The sequence below is a fragment of the Trichosurus vulpecula genome, chromosome 4 (genome assembly GCF_011100635.1).
Source record: "Trichosurus vulpecula isolate mTriVul1 chromosome 4, mTriVul1.pri, whole genome shotgun sequence".
Lineage (NCBI taxonomy): Eukaryota > Metazoa > Chordata > Mammalia > Diprotodontia > Phalangeridae > Trichosurus > Trichosurus vulpecula.
Genome location: NC_050576.1, coordinates 59,874,284 through 59,897,271, shown reverse-complemented (window position 1 = coordinate 59,897,271; position 22,988 = coordinate 59,874,284). Strand labels below are relative to the sequence as shown.

The 22,988-nt window shown below is 39.5% G+C and overlaps 1 pseudogene; it reads right to left on the bottom strand.

The window, feature by feature from the left end:
* Window positions 1–4,732: 4,732 nt before the first annotated feature.
* On the bottom strand, window positions 4,733–20,858 carry LOC118846734 (annotated as a pseudogene).
* Window positions 20,859–22,988: the final 2,130 nt, after the last annotated feature.

Genomic DNA, 22,988 nt, shown 5'->3' with positions numbered 1-22,988 from the left:
GAAAGTGACCATTGAGGAATGAGTCTAGGCATAGTATTTATTGTTGGAGAGCAGCTCCTTTGAGGTACAACTCCTAGACAGATGGTGTCCTGTGAGACCTTGGGAAGCCCACCTCCAAGAAGGAAGGAGAAGTCAGTGAGGAGGCAAGAGATGGCCATATAAGGTAGGTCTGATTATGGAATGGCCTCCGAGGCACTACAGAAGTGCCTGGAGCATTACATCTATCCCCCAGGTATCCCACTCCAGATCTACACATTCCTTCCCCTGTGCTCCTTGGAATGCTTGATCCATAGTGAACAATTTGCCTTTCGTATGAAAGCTGTTGCTTTCTCATTCTCTCCATTTTCTGGTACTGGCCGAGACCTGACTGACTCCAGGGGTATTCTGGTAGATGTTTAACAATTGATTCTCCCTCCCCCCAACATATGGACATAAGGCACACTTTAAAGTTTTATGAGCATCATTAACATTTTATCCATTATTTTCTTAGGTCTAGACAACCAACAAAACAATAAATCAAGCCCAGATGTGTAGCATTTGGTGACCGCTTTCATCAGGAAAATTGAAGGCCCCAGCAATGAAGAGGCTTGGAAGAAGGTGGGCCTAGATGGGACTGATACAGGGCTTCCTGGGAAGTCTCTGGAGTGTAGAGGCAGGGAGCTGGGTAGCTTGAATCTGCAGGCAATGCAAGACCTGCTGGGGAAGGAGTTAAAGAAATGGGTGGCATGGATTAGGGCTGACACAGAGGTTTAGCAGGTACTTAATCAATGCTAGTTGGTATCTTTGTTTTATGTCCCCTTGCTCTCCCTTAGCAGGATGACCAAGGCAATACATTCCAAGCAACAGAGGTAAAATTTGAAAACTCTTGGATCTTAGTTCCTATGTCAACCAGAGAATCGACATGGTGCCTCAGGCAAGCCCATTCACCAGATCTGTCCCATTGTCTCTAAGATGAATGGATATTAATACAGCCTGACATCTGACATGTTTGAGATCTGTATGGTGTGGTTAGTTGATATTCCTAGGTTTCTATATAAATATGAGTTTTTTCCTTTGCAATAGGCTCCTTGGCAGATTCAGAGAAACTGAAAGCCAGAAACCAAACCCCGCAAAAGTTTTTATGTGAGGTTGGCTCCCATGCCCAATATTTGCATTATACTTTGAGGGTATTATTCAATCAGCAATGGTCTCCCGTGCACAGTCACTGACAAGTATTGCACTGTTTTTTCTATATATATGAGTTGGATGTCACAAAACACCTATTAACATTGAGGGGGATCCTCCTGGCAATAGTTAGGGCTAACAAGGGACCTGGGAAGTAAGGCTCTGTCTTGAGCCTTCTCTTGTCCCTCTAGACTATCTTGTTTGGATATCTTATCAATTCCCATGGATTAAATTATCTTCTTTGCATGTTGCTGCTAATTTCTAGACCTACATATCCAGCCTAGTCTCTTTGCTGATCTACGGTCCCACTTCACTGTCTATTGCACATATCAAATTGGATGCCTTGTAAACATTCAGAGTCCTGAAAGAGAACTCCCTCCTTCCTATTTCTCCTCCTATTCCCCTCCTCCTTTTCCTCCTCCTCCTCCTCCTTCTTCTTTTTCCTCTCTCTCTTCCTTCTTCCCCTATGCCCATTAGCTCCTTCTTTCTGAGATTACATTCCTTTTACACTGTATTTATCTTTTAAACACGTAATTATTTGCATGTCGTTTCCCCCATTAGAATTAGAATTCTTGGTGGCAGGTTTTGCCTTTGTATCTCCAGTATTCATTCAGCATAACTTTGTATCCCCGGTATTCCTGGCACAAATTAAGTACTTAGTAAGTGCTTGTTGACTGCCCATCCTTAAACCTGAGGTTCCCAGATGGAGTCAAATAGCTTTCTTTTTCCGATTGCCACACATGACACACTCAATGCCCCGAGAGCTTGTTCTCCATGGGTGTTGGGTAGCTTTCTTCTCAAAACACCTGGTAGGGTAAAAAGTCTGAGGTTTCTGCATGAACTGTGGCAATAAGAACTTCTCAAGTTATCTGATTGTCTCAGTGCCAGTCTTGATTTCTTTGATAGATGAGGCAAACCACATTTTTTCTCATGTTCCTATACACACATTTGTTGTTTTCAATCATTTCAATTGTGTCCAATTCTCGGTGATCCCATTTCAGATTTTCTTGGCCAAGATACTAGAGTGGCACACCATTTCCTTCTCCAGCTCACTGGACAGATGAGGAAACTGAGGCAAACAGGGTAAAGTGACTTGTCCGGGATCACACAGCTAGTAAATGTCTGAGGCCAGATCTGAATGGAAGACAAGATGAGTCTTCCTGACTCTAGGCCCAGCATGCTATCCACCATGCCACATAGATGCTGTATAACACACGTGCAAATACATGTTTTAATATTATAACGATAACCTTTAAATACTACCTTAAAGTTTGTAGAGCACTTCCCTGATGAACATAAAAAGTCATATCGTCATGTCCATTTAAAAAATAACATCCAAGAGGAAGAAAGAAGTCCTCTGATCTGTTGGGCAGACCACTTATAATGAGTGTGTGGGAAGACACAGATGAGTTTCAGGGATTGGCCGTGGTCTGTATTTTGGGGGGCAACAATCACTTCTACAAAGTCATGGTCCCATTTGAATATAGATTAGTAAACAAAGGCCCAGGGAGAATGATGGGATTTTGAGTTGGAAGGGACATGAATGATAGTCATAGGTTAGTCCAGTCCATTATACTAATTTTACAGATGGGGAAACTGAGTCCCAGAGGAGTTAAGTGGTTTGTTTTAGGTCATGTAACTGTTAAACGGTGTGTTAGAACTTGAACTCAGATCTACTATTTCCCAAGTATGCTTCTTCCAGTGCATCACATTGCTTGACTTGACAATTTTTATAATTTTGTGTTGCGAACTAACTTACCCCACCATCAGTATTTCTTCTAATTTATCCCAGTTGTCAGAGATTTGCTCCTATTGCAAGTCACTAGAGGTAAGGGGTGGGGCATGTCCATTTCCATTAAAGGTGAAGGGGTGGGAGGACAAGAGTTGAAAAAAGAATTACTTCCTTTGTGTTTTGCCTTTTTGACAATGATTCATTTCATCCAGGTCTGTAAAAGCAGATTAGGATTGGTCCAGCTGCCTGCATTATCTGAGGGATGAAACCATGCTCACTATAATTTGTTTTTCCTCCAGTGCCTTGAACTGTGTGAATGGGAGTCAGCATGGTATGGGAGAAAGAGAAATGGTCTTGGAGTCAGGAGAGACCCAGGTTTGAATCCAGCCTCAGGTTGTATGAGCCTGGGGAAATCTTTAAGCTTCAATTTCCTCATCTGTGAGATGGGGATAAGAATCCCTGTGGTACCACCCCACAGGGTGATTGTGGAAAATAAGAGGAGACAATGTACAGCATGTCCCCAAAGTTTTTGCGCAGTTGTAAGCTATTAATAGCTTAAGTTTAAGTTATTAATTAATATTTAAGCTTTAAGATGCAGTCACTAATGTACTTGTGTCTTAGGCTGACCCTGATCATGCCATATCCATTTGAAATATTAATTTTCTAGATAAATTAAATATATAAAGAGTGAAGATACTCAACTGAAAAATTTAATGATGCTTCTCCCCCACCCCCCAATTGCTACCAAAGCCTTGCTCTGAAGGCTCATCTTAGCATATGAACTGACTCATCAAGATAAAGCTGGATTGAGAGGATCATAGCTTTAGAGTTGGAAGGGACCATAGAGGCCATTAAGTCCAGCCTTTTCATTTTACAGATGAGGCAACTGAGGCACAGAGCAGTTAAATGACTTGGCCAGAGTTACATTGCTAGTGTGTGCCTGAGGCAGGATTTGAACACAGGTCTTCCTGATTTCAAGTCCAGTATTCTTTCTACTACAGTACCACCCAGTTTCTTCTTTAGAGGAAGTATGGTGGGGGTAAAAAGGGGCTGTAGGCTTAGCAGTGACATAATTGTTGCAAGGATCATATTTTAAAAAGTATATATGTGTATCTACTTATCTACCTACTTATCTCCATTATCTATCTGTTTGTTCTATCTGTTCTATCTATCTATCTATCTATCTATCTATCCATACACCCATCCATCCATCTGTCCATCCTGTCTGCCTATCCATGCACCCAACCATCCATCTGTCCATCCCGTCTGTCTGCCTGTCTATTTCCATCTGTTTACATGTATATACATATACATAGAGGATAACTTGTAGATAATCTCAAAGGGAAAGTATTAACCTTAAAGGGGGTCAGGGGAAGCTTCTGTAGAAGGTATGATCTTTGCTGGAACCTGAAGGAAATTAGGAAATCCAGAAGACAGAGATGAGTACAGAGAAATAATGCTTTTAAATAAAATTTAATTTTATTAATATTAATTATTATTACATATATACATCTGAAAATGGTAATACATGTACACATAAAAAGTATTAATCATTTTGTCCACATAAGGTCTGTTTGCTTATTTATTCTACTGAGGCATATGAATGATATGGAATCAGAGTAATAACTTTGCAGCCCGCAAAGGGGTACACAGCTGAAGTTTGTTTCAGTTGGAAGCCTGTGATTTATGAGTCAAATCTAGATGAGAAATGTGTGTCGATAAATGATTACCTGCTCTAGTAACTAATGAAGCAAAAGCCCAATCGTACACGATCTGTCCCTTAACCAATCTGTATCATAGTTGGCCTATATGATGGAGATGATGAAAGAAATATCCCTAAAATAACACTAGGATAAGAATGATGAGAAGAGCCATACTGGCACCTACAAGCCAAAATGGCATAGAGGATGGAAGCTGGTCATTGCTGACAATTCGAGTTCTCAAGGGTTTGATGATACGCTCTCTCTGAGTCAAAATGGCTGCCCTAGCCCCTGCCCATTTCCCAGGTCCCTGTAGGCGGTACTGGTATGGAGTACAAGGACCAAAGAAAATTTTTAAGGCCAGCTTGGGATCCCAGAAGAAGAGAGAAAGCAGTCTGGGCTTTACTCCTATTTCCAAAGCAATTTCATCTATGTAGTCAATGAATCGAACTTGGCATTCTTCACGAAGACTAACCATGAACCAATAACCAAAAGGGAAAGATGAGAAACTCCAGATCAGAATCCTTATGTCTTTGTGAGACAGTTTCCACTGTGTTGTGTGGAACTCTGTTAGCAGGAAGATGAAAAAGAAACTGCTAGAAACATATCTGACAATCTTTGGTTCAAATACTCTTTTGGTGATTATTCTCAAGTGCCATTTTCCCCATCAAAACTACTTGAAAAGTCACAGATAGGTTAACACAGATGCTTAAAATAGTCTCTCTACCTCCTTACCCAACTAGTCAGACAGGAGTACTTGCTGACTCCCACATATTTTGTTTTAACATCTGTGTGTTTGCTCATACTGTTCCTGACACCTGGCATGCCATCCCTATAGCCACCTCCCTCCCCAGTCTGTTGAAATTCAATCCATCCTTAATACCTAGATTAAATGCTACTTCATCCATGAAGCCTTCTCTAATTCCTTCAGTCAGTAATAATACTTTCCTCGTGGAATCGTAGGATCCTAGATTTAAAGCCAGATGAATATCTAGAAGTTATCTAATCCATTTCTCTCGATGTTATAGATTCAATTCAATTTAAAAAGCCCCGCTATATGCCATGCACTGTGCTAGGCACCAGGGACAAAGATAAATAAACAGCTCCAGTTCTCAAGGAGCTTACATTTGATTGGAAGGGGAACTGAGGTCCAGATTGGCTAAGTCATTTATCCACAGTCACATAGGTAGCAAATGATAGGGCTGGGTATGAACCCAGGTCCTCTGATTCCACATCCAGTGCTCTTGGACAGAAGCTGATTTGTACTTTTCGTATGTACTTATCATGGATCATTCTATATTAAAATTATTTTTGCATGTTTTATTTAATCTTTGTATCTTTTCCTTATGCCTAATATACTTCTCTAGACACAGAATTCCTTTAGCTGATATTTGCCCATTGTTCATTATCGCTCATTCCTATAACCAAGATGGAGAAAAAAACGAAGAGGAAGGGAGACTCCTCTAAGACCTTCAATCCCTCTAAGAAGAACAGATGAAATCAGTAACTGGTACTCCTGATATTACTTCAAGAACACAAAGAGACCCCTACAAAGAACAAATAGGGGAGTGGAACCCAGGACCACTATGGGCTGTGGCCATAAGGCTAAATTCCAGAGCTGGTCCCAAGAGAATGGCCTTCTACCATTCTGTGTCACATCTACAGGAGCTGATTTTTAACAGCCACCAGTGTGGACTGACCCTTAGTGGTTTCTTAAAATAGTCTGCCTGTACTTGCCCTCATCCCACTAGTAATGAATATTTTTTGAGTCTGCTCAAGTTTCTTATAGCACCTCTATTAATGCAGAAGGATTCCCTTATCCCTTAGGGATGTGCTTCTTGTCTTTCAGGTATTAGCAGAGGACAGTATAGCTTGTAGGACCCCTTGTAACAGTCTATAAACACTACACTTCAGACATTTGGAACTATTTGCAGTCCTCCATACTTTCCTGGCTCCCCTGTAGGGAAAAATGTGTCCTTCCTTGTATTTCACTTTGAATCTCTCTTATAAATTTATGCTCATTTTGGTATTTTAGTAATTCATGTATGTGTTCTCACCCTGCTTACAAATTTATAAGCTCAATAAGGGCCGAGTTGGATCTAAATTTTGCATATCAAATAGCATGATGGTCTTTGAAATGGTCCCAATGACAACAATTCCTGATTATCTGTTATAAGTGATAGAAATGCTTGAATAAGTTTGGATCAGTGGAAAGAACATAGGCTTTAGAATCAGCTAGCTAGAGATGAAATCCTACTTCTGACACTCATGGTCTGTGTGACCTTGGGCAAGTCTATTGCCAATCTGGGCCTCAGTTTCCTCATCTATAAAATGGGACTAGATGGCCTCTGAAGTCATTTCTGGATTTAGATGATTCTATGATCTTTGGATATGAAGGGATAGTAGCATAGATGGCATAAATAATATATATATATATATATATATATATATATATATATATATACACACATATCTAGTTCTATGTATGTGTGTGATTTGTTTGGTGTTGAATTTGTTCAGATTAATTGGAAGACATTTGCTTCTTCTTTCCCCCTCCAGAGGTATTGCTCTTTTATTTGCTTTAATCCTTGAAATAGATGGGGCAATCTTTTGATCCTTACTTTGTTTCTCTAATGCACCTGATTAATAGAACCAAAGGTTGCCAAGGGGATTGATACATCCTAAACACATTGTGCCTGGCATCCTATGACAGTTAAGTAATAGCAGTAATAAATGTTTTCTAACGTGACCATACTCATTCAACATACAAATTAAAATTTGCAACCATTAATGATACTACTGAAAATCAAACTAGATAATATTTTGCTCACTTGACCAGATCCAACTTCCATGATCAATAAAATGTAAAGGAGACCCAAAAGACAAACATATGACCTAAGCAGTCAATTGCTCTTTGCCAGCAGTCAAGTTTCTTACTGTCTTTCCAGGTAAATTCTTATTCATTTGATTTCAGTCATCATGTCGCTCACTGAAGGTAATTTGTTCAGTCCTAGGAAGGAATATCCAGGAGGTGATTAGGACTCTCTAGGATAACCACTGGATGGGGGAGGAGTAGTTTTAGGAGGAGACCATTACATTCACACTAGGTCTCTTTGGCAATCAAATCCAAAGTTCAAAAGTGGAGGATCTCTAAGAATGGTATGCTGGCGGGTATAACCTATATGAAATTGCTTACCTTCTTAATGAGGGGTGAGGGGAAAGAGGGAGGGAGTTTAGAATTCAAAAAATTTTTAAAAAGTATTAAATTGTTTGCACATGCAATTGGTGAAAAATATTAAAGAAAGAGTGGTGTGCTAGATTTCCCATCAGTGTCAGGATAAGTTAGCTTATTTATAGCATTAGAGATTTTGGGGGGGAAGGTAGGAGGGAGGGAGATACGGATTACTTCTTCATCTTTTTTTTTTTCCAAACAACTTCCAAATGTTAAGAATGCATTCTATGATCTGCATGTGTTTCTGTGAATAATTTTTTTTCTGAATCTTCTAATGCAGTATTGTTTGACCTGATTCTACCACACCTGACCTTTGACTTCATGACAATCATGAACTGCACAAATAAACGAACATAGTCCTTGAGAAAAATGTAGTTATTTTTCAGTACTCACTTTGTCTTCCAAAGGCACAAAATAATGACAAATGTACCGGGACTTCAATCTCTCTTACCAAGAGGGATAAGTGAATCTTGTGATAACAAAGCAAAACTGGAAGCAATTGGGTGCCCATTGATTGATGAATGGCTAGACCAATTAATTATGCTGTATAAGTGTAAATCTTTTTTTTAATAAGTGTAAATCTTTAACAGCTTAAATAACACTAAGCCTTTTGGGACGCCCTTCATTATTGCATCATAAGAAAAGAGAAATGTAAGGAATTTGGAGAAATTCAGGAAAACTTCTATGTACTGATGCAGAGAGAAAAGGCAGAACCATGAAAATATTATCCACAATAGCCACAATACTGTAGAGGAAAATTACACTAAAAGATATAAGAATTCAGATGAATGTAATGACCATTCTTGATTCCAGAAAACTGGTGGTGAAGCTTATCTTTCTCTCCTGATAGAGAAGCAGTGGATTATGAATATGTGATGTATCATACGATATCAGACATGGTTCACATATCATCTATTATGTCAGAAGAGCACATCTTTGTATCTTCAGATCTGTGGTGCCTGATGGAACACTTCTCTTCTCAGTATTCTGGACCCATTTCATTGTTCCTTTCATAGTGCCTACTGTCATTCTCATACTACTCCCCACCCCCACACCCCAACTCACCTTCTTTCTCTCTTATCCTCTCTGCTTTCTTTTCGATTTGCTCTTTTAAGAAATGTTTTATCATTAGAAAACCAAACCAAACCAAACCAATGTTGTCTCTTCCCAATAACCTTCCTTCATAACAATGACTCAAGCAGGTGCCCTAAACAAAGGAGGAGTGTTGTGACTGTTAGAATCCAGGAGATACTAAATTTATTCATCATAATTTAGGCAGTTCCTATTTCTTTGTAAAACAATACACACACTATGAGTTTCCATTAAGAAAAAGAAGACACATTTTCTCTTAGGGTAGTGCTTTTTCTAACTCTCCCTGCATCTTTTTCTGCTATTTCTCTTTGGTGTTATTTCTGGTCAGTTCCTAAAACTCATGACTCATCTTCCATCCAATTTCATGCTTTTTTGGGTGCCTCAGAATTCTCCATCCCTAATGAGGAGGCCACAAATGAGAGTTTGAGAAAAACTGAATTGGAAAATCCCAGCTAGATTACTTAAAGGACTTTCTACTGATGTTTGAGCTGTTATTGGGCAGCTAGATGGTGCAGTAGATACTTGGAGTCATGAAGACTCATCTACCTGAGTTCAAATCTAGCCTCAGACACTTACTAGGTCTGTGACCCTGGACAAATCACTTAACCCTGTTTCCTTCACTGTCCTCATCTGTAAAATGAGCTGGAGAAGGAAACGGAAAACCACTCAGGATCTTTGCCAAGAAGAGTTGGTTGTGACTGAAAATGACTGAACACCAACAACAAATTGAGCTGTTATTTCCCATTAGTGAACTCTGGAAGAATATGATGGACATCAACCCAGAGGTGAAGAGAAACACAAAGGTCTATCCTTGTCTTTTTCCGCTTTATTTTTGACCTATATCCCTCCTCTCCCAACCCCTTCCTGCTCAACAGCTATGCCAAGCTTACTGTTGACACTTTCCTAGTAGTAGAATTTAGCTTTACTGAGAGGTTGTGATTTAGACATGTGTTTGGTGAGGATCCAGAGCATGTCTTTTTCATTTATGCTCATGTATCCATGGCAGACCCTTGGCAAAGGTTATCATTTGTTGTCCCTCCTAGAATCCCTTTCATAAGCCTTTTTATCCCTGGTGACACTCCAGCTTCCTCAGACATCTTCTCTGTGTTCTATCTCCATAGAGCCTTATTCTTAGCTTTGTGCTCACAATTTGAAGAGATCTAGCAGTCTCACCTCTGCTATAGTGCTAGCTAATAGTGTTATCCCTCCCAGGAATATTTTCACTCAAATAGGGGAGCCTAGGAAATTAAAAAAAAAACCTTCACAACTCAAAGGAATAGATCTCTGATGATGAAATTTGAAGCACTGTAACAGGTCAACGGGCATATTTAGGATTGGATATGGAATCTGATAGACTTTCTTAGAATCACTTAAAGACTTATCTTTTTTATGTCTTTAAGTCCAGTGTCTCACATACCTTTGAACACATGTGTGGCCCGTCGGCTCTGGATTTCTGATGTTGGAATGATAGCTCCTGCTGGCTGGATAAAACCAATGAATGCTAGTGTTGGTTGTTCCAGTTGAGGAGGGAAGACATATTTAAACAGGGAGTGCTGGCTGTCCAGGACAGATGAATCATTATCCAGGAAAGGAAAAGAGAAATTATATCCGGTGGCAAAGATAACAACATCAACGCTTTCTTCTGTACCATCCTCGAAGATGGCAGTTGTTTCACTGAATTTTTTCACACTTGCTTTCACCAGCAGTCTTCCAGAAATTATGTGGCTAGGCAAATCATCGCTGAAAATAGGTTGATGATTTAGGAACCTGAAAGATAAATAATGTGAACACATGAATGTAAACCTCCTTTGGAAATATCAGCAAAGTGATGTTAATGCTATCTGATTCTAAATGCCTGCTGTAGGCAGAACAGATTCACAAGGATTGCTTTTTAATGTGGAAAGAATTGGCCTAGAGATCAGAAATGGGAGCTGACTTGGTATTAGAGATCCGTTTCCTTAAAATATTATTAAGTTATTAGATTAAACTAAAGAGGGTGATGATCCTTATCTTCAAATTGAGGGTGTCCCCTATATTTATCACCTGGAAGATAGGTTAGCTTTGTCCTGCTTGACCGGAGAGGGCAGAATGAGGGAAAATACAAAGAGACAAATTTCTAAAACATTCCTAACAGTTAGAGCTGCTCGAGAGTAGAATGGGATGCCTTGGGAGGTATGAATGTAGTTGGTTCCCTCCCTTGGAGTTAGCTGTTTAAGAAAAGATTGCATGACCATTTGTCAGGTATATTGTAGGGAAGGCAATGTGATTCTTTCTTCAGTATGGATTTGACTAAAGGGCCTCTGAGGCCCTTCCAAGCCTAAAATTTTGTGATTCTGTGTTTTGTGCCTGGAGACATCTAGTGATTTGCCAGTTATGTATGAATATCTGTATAGGCATGAAAAAGTTAGCCAATAGTGTGGCCATCAAATTCAAATGTCTTCTTGTAAGAGCTTTGTCATCAGAAAAAATTAAGTTTCACCAAATTAGGCCCAAACAATGGACCTAATTCATTTCTAGTACATGCTAATACAATATGATATAATATAACAAACACTTATTAAGTTCAGAAAGAACTGTTGTCTAGCTATGTGCTTCATCTTTTACTTGTAAAAAATAACTTTGGAATCCGAATATAAGCCTTTATGCTTACGCTTATTAAATTAAATTTGATTTGATTTAGACCAATATTCAATTCTGTTTGGATTCTATCTCTTTCATCCAATTTCCTAGCTATGCCATCTAGATTTTTGTCTTTTGAAAATCTGGTAAGTATGCTATCCATACTTTTAAGGCACTGGTAAAAATGTTAAGTAGCATAGTACTAAAACACAAATCTCTGAGATTCTCCTGGAGATGTCCTTGACTTTGGTCCAGACATTCAACTAGTTCTGAAGATCTCTGACTTTACTGCCATCTAGCCCTCCATCTTGTGTAAAAGCATTGCAAACAGGACTTTTGCCAAATACTTTGCCAAACCTTCAGTTAATTATATTAGCATCATTCCCTTAATCTGTCCATTTAATAACCTATCAGATAGGGAAATGAGGTTAATTTGACATAATCTGTTATTGATGAAGCCTCTTTGTGTTCATGGTATTTTCTCCCCTAGATGTTCACTAACCATACTTTTTAGAATTTTGCTGGGAATTGAAATAAAGATCATTGGCCTACAGCTTTTAAATTCTGCACCATATTTTGACAGAGCAATAGCATCTCTTCTGTTCTCTGTGATCTTTCAAATATCACTAGAAGGTGAAGGGGTGGGGAAAGATTGTTGTTTAGGTGTTCATGTAGGTGTGTCTGACTCTTTATGAACCCATTTGTGGTTTTCTTGGCAAGAATACTGAAGTGGATTGTCATTTCCTTCTCCAGCTCATTTTACAGATGAGGAAACTGAAGCAAAGACATGGTTAAGTGACTTTCCCAGGGTCACACAGCTAAGTAAGTGTCTGAGGCTGGATTTGAACTCAGAAAGAGGAGTCTGGGCACTCCTGACTCCCAGCCCAGTGCTCTATACACTGTGCCACTTAGCTGCCACTGGGGAAAAAGGAAGGAGGCTTAATAAGTGCCTATTGTGCACCACTCACTGTGCTAGGTGATTTACAAATACTATCTTGTTTGATTCTCACATTAAGCCTGTGAGGGTGTGTGTGTGTGTGTGTGTGTGTGTGTGTGATTATTATCCCCATTTTTCAGTTGAGGATATTGAAAGTAGACAGGGGTTATGCCTTGCCCTGAGTCACATAGCTAGTAAAATCTGAGGGTAGGTTCAAACTCAGGTCTTCCTGACTCCAGGACCAGTGCTCAGAAATATCATTAATCAGTTCTTTCAATAGTCTTGGATGTTCTTGGTAGGGTGACTTGGCTCTTAGCTCTTCCCTTAACCACTTTCTTCTTACTTTGGATTTCTACTATTAGGCATTTCTGTCCTACCCTTTCCATCCCTGACATAATTATCTTTGGAAGAAAACAATGGAGGTGAAACCTGGTGTATTTATCATATCAGAAAGAGACACTGGTGCTCATTTCTCCTAAGGTTAGAGCCAATTTTCAAGATGAACACAATATCGTTATACTGATTGTCTCAACTCTATCTCAACTCTATGGCTTTTAATCAGAGTTGTAACTAGAATGAAGAAGCCAGGGAATGTGCTTCCTAAAAAGGGACAATGAGGGAGGAGGGTTACATTTCTTTCATTGGCAGTTGGGGAAGCTCCATCTCTATGTCTCACGCCATTGCTGTTTACTGGCCTATGCCCCTTTGGGGGCTGGAGGAAAATTCGGCCTGAGGGGAAAGAAAGGGCAGCATGTCATGGATAAGGTACTAGACTTGGAGTGAAGAGGACCTGAGTTCAAATCCTGCCTTTGACACTCATTAGCTGTGTGACCCTTGGTAATTCATTGAGTTTCTAAGGACTTCGGATTTCTCATCTGTAAAAGGGAACTGGACCAGATGACCTCGGAGTTCCCTTCTGGCTCTACATCTATGATACTGAGTCATGAGCCATGAGGACAGAGTGGGGAAAGACTGCTCCCTCTCCTGGATTTATGGAAATTGGGCCTGGACTAACCATTTCTGAGTTTCTTAACAGACTGGCCCACACCAATAGCCAAAGTGAATTTCATTGATTAAAATTTCAAAAGATACCTATGCCTGTATATTGTACCAGCAATCCCTGGGCTGCTCTTGGGAGATCGAGATTGCTTCTTTTAAAGAAGAGAACATCCTTCTTCTTCCCTGGTTCAGGATTCTCTCCCTAGAGGCTATGCACTCCTATGGGTCACAGCACAGCTGGCTTCTAGCTCTGTTCCATAGATTCGGAGGGATCTTTCTTGGAATTCTCCCTCCCCTTTATCACCTGTGCCTCTGTTTCCTTCCCCCTTGCTTTTCTTCAAGGCTCAGCTCAAGCACTGCCTTCTATATGAGGCCTTTTCTGGTCCCCCAGCCTCTATGGCAGGGGTAGGGAACCTGTGGCCTTGAGGATTTATTCTGTCTAATTTGGATTCAGTCAAAAGGCCACACCTAAGATCTAGAAGGCCCACTCCTACACTAGGGCCTCACCCCATATTGCCTAGAATTTATTTTGTGTATACTTTTAGATGTAAATGCTTTCTTCCCTGGAGAGAATGTAAGCTCCTTGACAGCAGAGAGTGTTTAATTTTTTTCTCTTTGTATCTCTAACACCTAATACAATGCCTGGCACATAGTAGGTGCTTAATAAATATTTGATTGATTCCAGGTTTAATTTTTGGCATCATGGCATGTCTCATAAAGTTCATTTACTTTTAGACATTCTTACCAGTCTGAAGATGCTTCAAGAGAGTGATAGACTTGGAGTCACAAAGACCTGGGTTCAAATCCTACCTCAGGCATTGACTGAATTGACCCTGAATAAGTCACTAACCTTGATTATTTCATCATCCAAAAAATGAGGGCACTGAACTCAGTCACTTCTAAGTTTTCTTCCATCTCTAAATCTATAATCCTATGCTCAATTGTGAATTAGTGAAAACCAGTTTGACCAGCACACCCCCAACCCCCAGCAGGCATGGATATTAAGGCTTAACTGACCCAGACACTGGACATTGCCCCCCCACAAGTGTTTTGTTGCTGTGGCACAGAGTTAATTTTCCTGGGTCCTTGCCCCTCCTCCCTCATTCTTTCTTTGGAGAGTACTCCAAGGTAAGGGTGCCAGACTACTCCATTGCGTTTATCTCTTGGATGATGAAGTAGTCTCTTATTGGTGCCAATGCAGATCTTTGTTTAGAATTTTCTATAATTTTGAGCCCTGAATAGCTTTGGGGCCTTGGATTTGTTGCAGGGGTGGGGAACCGTGGCTTCGAGGCCACGTGTGGCCTTCTAGGTCCAAACTTCAGAGAACAAATCCCCTGAATAAAAGGATTTGTTTTGTAAAACTTAGACTCAGTCAAAAGGCCACACCTAAGGACCTAGAGGGTCCTGAAAAATCTGGTCCAAATGCTCTGTATGATGCATGGATCACAGATGCAGGATTAAAAACAGAGGAACAAAGGCAAACCTGTTTAGCTACATGACTGAGCTCACTAGACACATCTGCTCCGGTATTTCCAAGGCCAACCAGAAGGACTGTCTTCCACTTAAATTTCTCTGGACTCATATTCATGGCTATGGAAATAGAGACCTGTGAATTTCTTAATGCCTAGAAGTAAAGATCAAAGGTTTGGTCAAACCCTGGGCATAAATGTAGGGGGGGGGGGGGTGGGGAGTTGTACTTTTATAACTGCTTTGTAACTTTTTTGGTAACTTTTTTTTGGTAAATATTTTCTGAAATCAGTTTCATAGCTCAGTAGCCACTACTCCCTCCCTTTCCTCCCCTCCCATCCTTACTCTCATCTAAATCTCATCCAAACTGTGTAAATCTCACCTTTGCTTGTCTTTTGTCATCAATACTGTTGAATGTGTCTACCCAGGGAAAGGAACATTATGCAATGCAACAACTGGAGACATTTATTCAGTGCTCAGCATGTGGAAAAGCATTATTAGGTGACGGAGAGAAAATGAGATAAAATGCTCAGATAATCCTTGCCATTAAGGAGCATCCATCTTTGTGAGAGCAGTTCCAGTAGCATATGGGGGTAGAAGGCTTAACTAAGTCAGTGGTAAAGAAGCTGAAGCGGAGGTAGCGAGTTGGGAGGATTCTTTGTAGGAATTTAGTACTGTGAGGGAGGAAAGATAGACAATAATCTCTTGAGAGGCAGGAAATTTGTTTTTTGGGGGGCAGCTAGGTGGTGCAGTGAGTAGAGCACCGGCCCTGGAGTCAGGAGGACCTGAGTTCAAATCCGGCCTCAGACACTTGACACGTACTAGCTGTGTGACCTTGGGCAAGTCACTTAACCCCAATTGCCCTGCCCCCCCCCCCCCCAAAAAAAAGGAAGTTTGTTTTTGAAGTGTAGCATTGGGGTGGAGTTGACAAGAGAGTTTTCTGATCAATTCAATGTTGCTTCAGGAAGTAAACCTTTGGGGATTTGGTGGCATTTCCCTCTACAGGATGTGGGGTGTTCCCATTAACAACCAAATGGAGAAGATCAAGGGCAACCCTTGGATAATGGGGATGATTTGACTGGTTTATACTCCTTGTTTCCCCCTTCCCCAACAAAAAAGGGATTTTTTTTTTCCTGCAAATTGACCTTGACTTTGATTTCTGAGAAAATGCCTGAAGGGATTATTAAAGATATGGTTAGCGAATAATTAACAAAGATGAGGTAATTGCAAAGAGTCAGGATGTCTTTATCAAAAAAAAAAGTTTTTTCTTCCCTTAATCTCTTGTTGATCTCTGTGTAATCCCTATCTCATATTACTGCCAGAGTAATCTACCTCAAGAACGTATCTGATCAAATCAGTGCAGAGTGAATTGGCTAGCCTCACTGACAGCTGCTAGGCTGCTCCCGTATTGGTAGATAGGCCAGCCTAGGTGAGGCAGTAGAGTACGCTGCAGGGGAAAGGGGAACCTTGTCCTGGAGGAGTCAGGCCAGTACTACTGCCTAGACCACCACCTTCCCTGTGGCCTGGAAGGAAACAGCCCAGGACCCTGAACTCAAAAACCATAGGAACAGTAGTGACTTCAAGACCATTAGTCTTGCTTCCAATTCAATGCTATGGAGCCACCATTAAGGAAGCCACTCTTGTAGAGAGAAGGCCAACCATCTCCATCAGTTGCTAACTAATTACCATGTAAAGAGCAGGCAAATCAACTTAGCTAAAGCAGTAGGGCACATAGAGGGAGAGTCGGTATATGTCAAGTATGTCAGGCCACAGCTACCACTTCAACAACCACTTCCACTGAAAGCCAGATGGAGACAGCTTAGAGCCATGAGTCCAAGGTCTTTGAAGTGTTGGTGTCCCTAAGGACCATTATTCCTGCTTTCAACTGGGGAGCATTATTGAGAGGAGAAAATCACTGTGGAGATGGAGAGGTCTATCTTCTTTGCTACCACCATCAATTGCTACTGATGAGCAAATATACCCAGGAGCCCTGGAAGAAGGAGGACTCCCTCCCTTCCCTCCCCTCCTTACTCTCATGTAGCCTAGCCCTTGAAGCCATCATCTTAGTAAACACTTCCTATAGAGATGCAGCCTGGTAACTATTTCTGAGGGTGATGGTGCTGCAAGCTATGAGAGACCTCTAAAAGATGGTTCCAATCACCAAAGTTCTTGTTTTTGTCAAATGGTTCAATATCAGAAATTAATATGATTTTGTCAATGTAAATGACCTCAAAGAAGATGCTTTATTACCTACTTTGCTGCTATGCCTTCAGGACCATGGGACTCTTTCCATCTGACTTGTAGTTGAAACATCTGGTATGTGTTGTCCTCTATTTGAGTGTGAGCTCCTTAAGAACAAGGGACAATCCTTCTTTTCTATTTGTATTCCTAGCATTTAGCATAGAGCTTTGTGCATAGCAAGCACCTAATAAATGCATTTTCATTCATTCATTCCATGAAGCCTTCTATAATCTCCTCCACTGTTAATGTCTTTCCCTTGACTTCACATGACTCTTTAGTTTATATCTCTTTAATGCACTTATACAATATTTTTGTATATTCTAGTTATCTGTGTAAGTCTTTTATCCCCTGACTATACTACAAATGCCACGAAGAAAGGATCAATGTTTTGTCTAGTTGCTAGAACTCTCTCCTTCCTCAAATTATGTTGTATTTGCTTATCTGTAACTAACTATTGCATCCTCCCAGTAAAATATAAACTTCTTGAGTGTAGGGTCTTTTTTGACTTCTTTACTTCTATCTTTACTTTACTTCTATCTTTACTTCTATCACCTCACATAGTGCCTCATACATGCTAGGTATTTAAACAATGCTTGTTGCATCTTGTTTATTTCCCCTGGTGCCTAACATAGTGCCCTGATCAGAGCAAGTATTTAACAAATGTTTGTTAAATTATAACATTAAGAGATCAAAGCTTTGCCTCCATACTCATGAACACAACATTCACTACACTTGTGACAAGCCAAGAAGGCAGTGGTTTCATTTGTGGTACCAACAACAAATAATCTTTTCCCAGCAAGGAAATAAAAATAAAATCTTTTGTGCCTTCCAGGTATGTGCTGCAGGTTTTAACAGTTCCCTCAACAAACTACTGTGGCCACCATTATTTTGACCACTTTTCTACCTCTCCAATACAATATGTTATGTCCAAAAGAGGAAGAAGTCAAAGAGATTTTAACAACTAGAGTGGAGATCCAATCTTCCTTGGGAACCCATAGGTTTTTAAAATACTGTAAAAACAAAAGTCACTCATTTTTCCCCATCTGAGATGTTATTTAGAAAATTTCTCTTAAAGAATGAAGATTCTTCCCATCTTTCTGGATGACATACCTGGAAAGCACTCCAGTGGCTAATAGGGGTCACTAAAATGACCATCATCCCATCAAAGATGTAGGATTTCTGCTTCCCGTCAGCCTCTATCACAACATTCCCCTGGCTAGTGGAAGAGAGATCAGAACGCTTCCTTATGCTGCTCACCTTTGACTGGGAATAAAGGGTCAAATATAGGTCACTATGTCTTTCCATCATTTCCCAGAAGTCCAGATCCTGATGTGTATATATATATATATATATATATATATATATATATATATATATATATACATACATACATACATCATATAAGTAATATATATATAACTAAGTAATATAAGTAATATATATATTACTTCACAGCTCCCGTCCCCTGACAAACTCATGCTCTTCAGACTCTGAAGAAGATCCTTAACATGCTTATTCGTATGAGATCTTTATAACTGCTGTTCTGTGAAGAGACTGAGGATGCCCCAGACCCAAAATGTGCTTGGTTTGCTCCTCTCCATGGTCCAACATTTAGTTAATAGGACAGAACTAGAACCCAAGTTTCGCAGTCTAGAGTTAAGTGGTAGAGTGCACAGAGTCTGAACTTGGATTCAGGAAGACCTGAGTTTGAATGTTGCCTCAGATACTTGCCAGCTTTGTGATCTTAGGCATGTAACATAACCTCTGTCAGCCTTAGTTTTCTCATCCATAAAGTGAAAATATTTATAGCACCTACATCCCAATGTCATTATGTGGATCAAATGAGATAACTGATATAAGGTACTTTGTAAATCTTAAAGCATATGTTTTTATTGTTGCTCAGTTGTTTTAGTCATGTCTGACTCTTCATAACTCCATTTGGGGTTTTCTTGGCAAAGATACTGGAGTAGTTTGCAATTTCTTCTCCAGCTCATTTTAAAGATGAGGAAACTGAGGCAAACAGGATTAAGTGACTTGCCCAGGGTCACACAGCTAGGAAGTGTCTGAGGCTGTATTTGAACTCAGGAAGATGAGTCTTCCTGACTCCAGACCTGGTGCTCTGTGGTGCCATCTAGCTGCACCCCAAAGTGATATCACTAAGTTCTAGCTATGATGTTGATGATGATGCATAAGACAGTATGTTTTCTATGAGAGTTTTTCAGGAAAACCAACATAGTTTCATCCTTTTGTGGAAATTGTGATGATTTTCAACACTGACTTGAACTGAACCTCATGTTATTCTGGACCACATGGACTTATGCCATGAATAGCCAGCAAAAAACATTCATGGTCTTCCTTTACTTACCAAAAAGTGGATATATTTCAGGAGATCAAAATGTTTGGCATACATCCTAACATAATCCATTATTTTGGAATTGTGCAAGAAGTTGGGATAATGGTCAGGAAATGGATAATCACTATAGGGTGTCATCTCCTTAGAGCTGTTACTGGTCATAGATTGGTAGATACTAGGCTTTCCAGCTTCTGATTTGTCCTACATGGAACAAAAGAATTCTCAATGTCTTTGAGGAAAATGTGATCATGGAGAATGAAGACAAACTGATATGAGAAAGATTGTATCTACTTTCTATATGTACTACCTTCCTCACCTCTGGTTTATCAGCACTAATATAGGAATTGGATTATCTGGAGTCCTTCCCAATTCTATAATTCTATACCACCTGAACTTTGCCTTAAAGGAAGAGAAAGATACTGAAAGTGAGAGATCAGGAGGGAGTGCATTTCAGGTATAGGGTAAACGTGTGTAAGTAGGAAGAGCATTTAGGGCTATAGCCAGTAGTGCAGGTTGGCTGGAACAGAGTGCGGGAAAAGTAGCAAGGTGAGATAAGGCTAGAAAGGAGATCTGGGTCCAGATGGTGTTAGGCCTTAAGAGATCTTAAACCCATTTTCTTGGATACATATGGGCTTTGATATATATACATACATAGATATAGATATACACACACACACACACACACATACACATACACAGAGCTTTTATTTTGGTACTTTCCCTCTGCAATGCTGAATGGCATGTTTATAGTAAGAGGTATTGATATGATTGTGGTAGAAGAGTCCCTGGATAGGATCCTGAATCCTTTGGAAGACCAGCCACCAATTATTAGTATGACCTTTAGTCATACTTGGGTCTTAGTTTCCACATTTTGTACAGAGGAGATGACAATAAGCTGTGGCTTCGTTTTTATTTTTGTATCTCCAGTACTTAGTACATAGCAGGCACTGAATAGATGTTTTTTTTAGTATATAAATTGCTTCCTTTCAGGGCCATTAGGATCAAGTTTTATAATGTGTGTGACAGTACTCTGAAAAGTCTTAAAAAATCGTACAAATGAAGGGCATCATGAGTCAATTGAGTAAGTCTATAACAGAATTCCAATTAAACTTCAGTTTTCTTGATATAGGGGAAAAATCATCACACAAACCAAGGTAATTAGACCTTAGGAGAAAATGTCAACTTACTTCATATCTCCAGACTCCTCCGATGTCAAAGCTTTCTTCAAAACAAGTGGGTTCCAGTCCTTCTTCCAGACAGCTCTTAATGGCACCTAGTCTGCTGACCCCAGCTCCAATGATGGCAATTTTTTTCACTGTCATGGTCTTGTTATAGGAAGAGTGCTAAAGAGGCTTTTTACTTCTTCCCTTGGGGGTAAAATAAAAATCTTAGTCCTAAGTACTCTATTCTTCTAAGTCCTATATGATGTCACTGCAATTGCCAGAGGTAGCTTAGTGTTTGAGAGGCTCTGAAGGAAAGTATGGGAGAGAAGAGGTAATAGACTGACTACCAAACTGAAGGACTACAGAGCCATCGTGCTGACCTCATTGTTGTATGCCTGTGAAACCTGGACAGTACACCAGCGCCATGCCAGGAAACTGAATTACTTCCATTTGAATTGTCTTAGGAAGATTCTGAAGATCACCCGGCAGGATAAGATACCAGATGCTGAGGTCCTTACTTGAACTAAACTGCCAAGCATTCAGACTCTGCTTCAGAGAGTGCAACTCCAATGGGCTGGTCACGTTGTTCGAATGCAAAATGTACACGTGCCAAAAAGACTATTTTATGGAGAACTGACACAGGGCAAGCATCACATGGTAGTCAGAAGAAGCAGTATAAGGACACGCTCAAGGTTTCTATTAAGAACTTTGAAATTGATTGTGTGACATGGGAGACACTGGCGCAGGACCACTCAGCATGGCACGGCCATATCAGAGAAGATGCTGTGCTCTATGAGCAAAGCAGAATTGAAACAGTTCAAAAGAAATGCAGGTTGCATAAATTTAGAGAATCCACCCCAAATGTTCATACGAGTATTTGTGCCTGATCTGTGCTAGAGCATTCTGAGCTTGTATTGGTCTGATTAGCCACAACTGGACACACTGAAACTTGATTCTAGCATAGTGATGTTATTTTGGTCCTTTTTGAGAACAAAGGACAACAACCAATATAATATCATTATAATTTACTAAAATTTCCAGGTCTTTGAGGATGCTTATGTTACTAATATAATATTCCATAGAAGATCTGAATCTAGATGGCATTAGGCCTTAAGAGGTCTTAAACCCAAAACAAGAAGAAGAAAAACAAAATAATATGATTATATAAATAGATATAGAAAAACCTCATGACAAGAACTAGTATGCATTTTTGTTTTTTAAAAACAACAACAACCAAGATCCAGCATCATATGAAAAGAGAATAAATTAGCGGCTTTTCTAATAAGATCAGTAATATAGCAATGATAACCACTGACATCCCTACTATTTGTTATAGTGCTAGAAATGCTAGCTATAGCAATAAGATTAGAAAATGAAATTGAGTAAGCCTGGGGAAAGAGGAAATCAAATCATTACTTTTTTGGTGGTGATATGATAATTTACTTAGAAGACCCTGAAGAGTCAACTAAAAATTTTAATTGAAACAATAATTTCATTAAAGTAGCAGGATGTGAAATAAATCTGTGTAAATCATCAACTTTTCTGTATATTGCCAACAAAACTGAGCAAGAAAACATAGAGAAATTACATTTTAGATAAATACAGAATATACAAAATATTTGGGACTTTAAATATGCAAAATATTTGGCACTTTACCTACTAAGATGGACACAGAAAGTACATGAACACAACTACAAAACATTTATTTCCATTAAAATACAGACCTAAATCATTAGAGAAATGTTAAATTTAATAAAAATAATACCACCTGAATTAACTTACTTCTTCATTGCCACACCAACTAAACTATCAAAAGAACATTTTACGGTGCTCAAAAAAATAGTGATGAAATTAAATTGAAGGAACAAAAAGCCAAGAATGTTAAGGACCAGATATGACAATATACTTCAAAGTAGTAATTATCAAAATGATTTGGCACTGGTTAAAAAACAGGGGTTAATTAGTGGAACAGATTACATACATAACATGTATAAGCAAATAAACCTAGTAGCCTAGTTGGGTAAATTCAAAGACCTCAGTTATTGGGATATAAGCAAAATTCAAATTAAACAAAACCTGAGATTCTGATTCATATCCATGAGATTGGTAAAGTTTATAATAAAGGAAATTGATAAATGTTGGAGGGAGTGCAGAAAAACAGGCACATTAATATACTGTTGATATAGCTGTGAATCAGTTAAGTCATTCTGTAAAGCAATTTGGAACAATGCTCCAAATGTTACTAAATTGTGCGTATCCTGAATGTGATATACATGAGGTCTATACTCC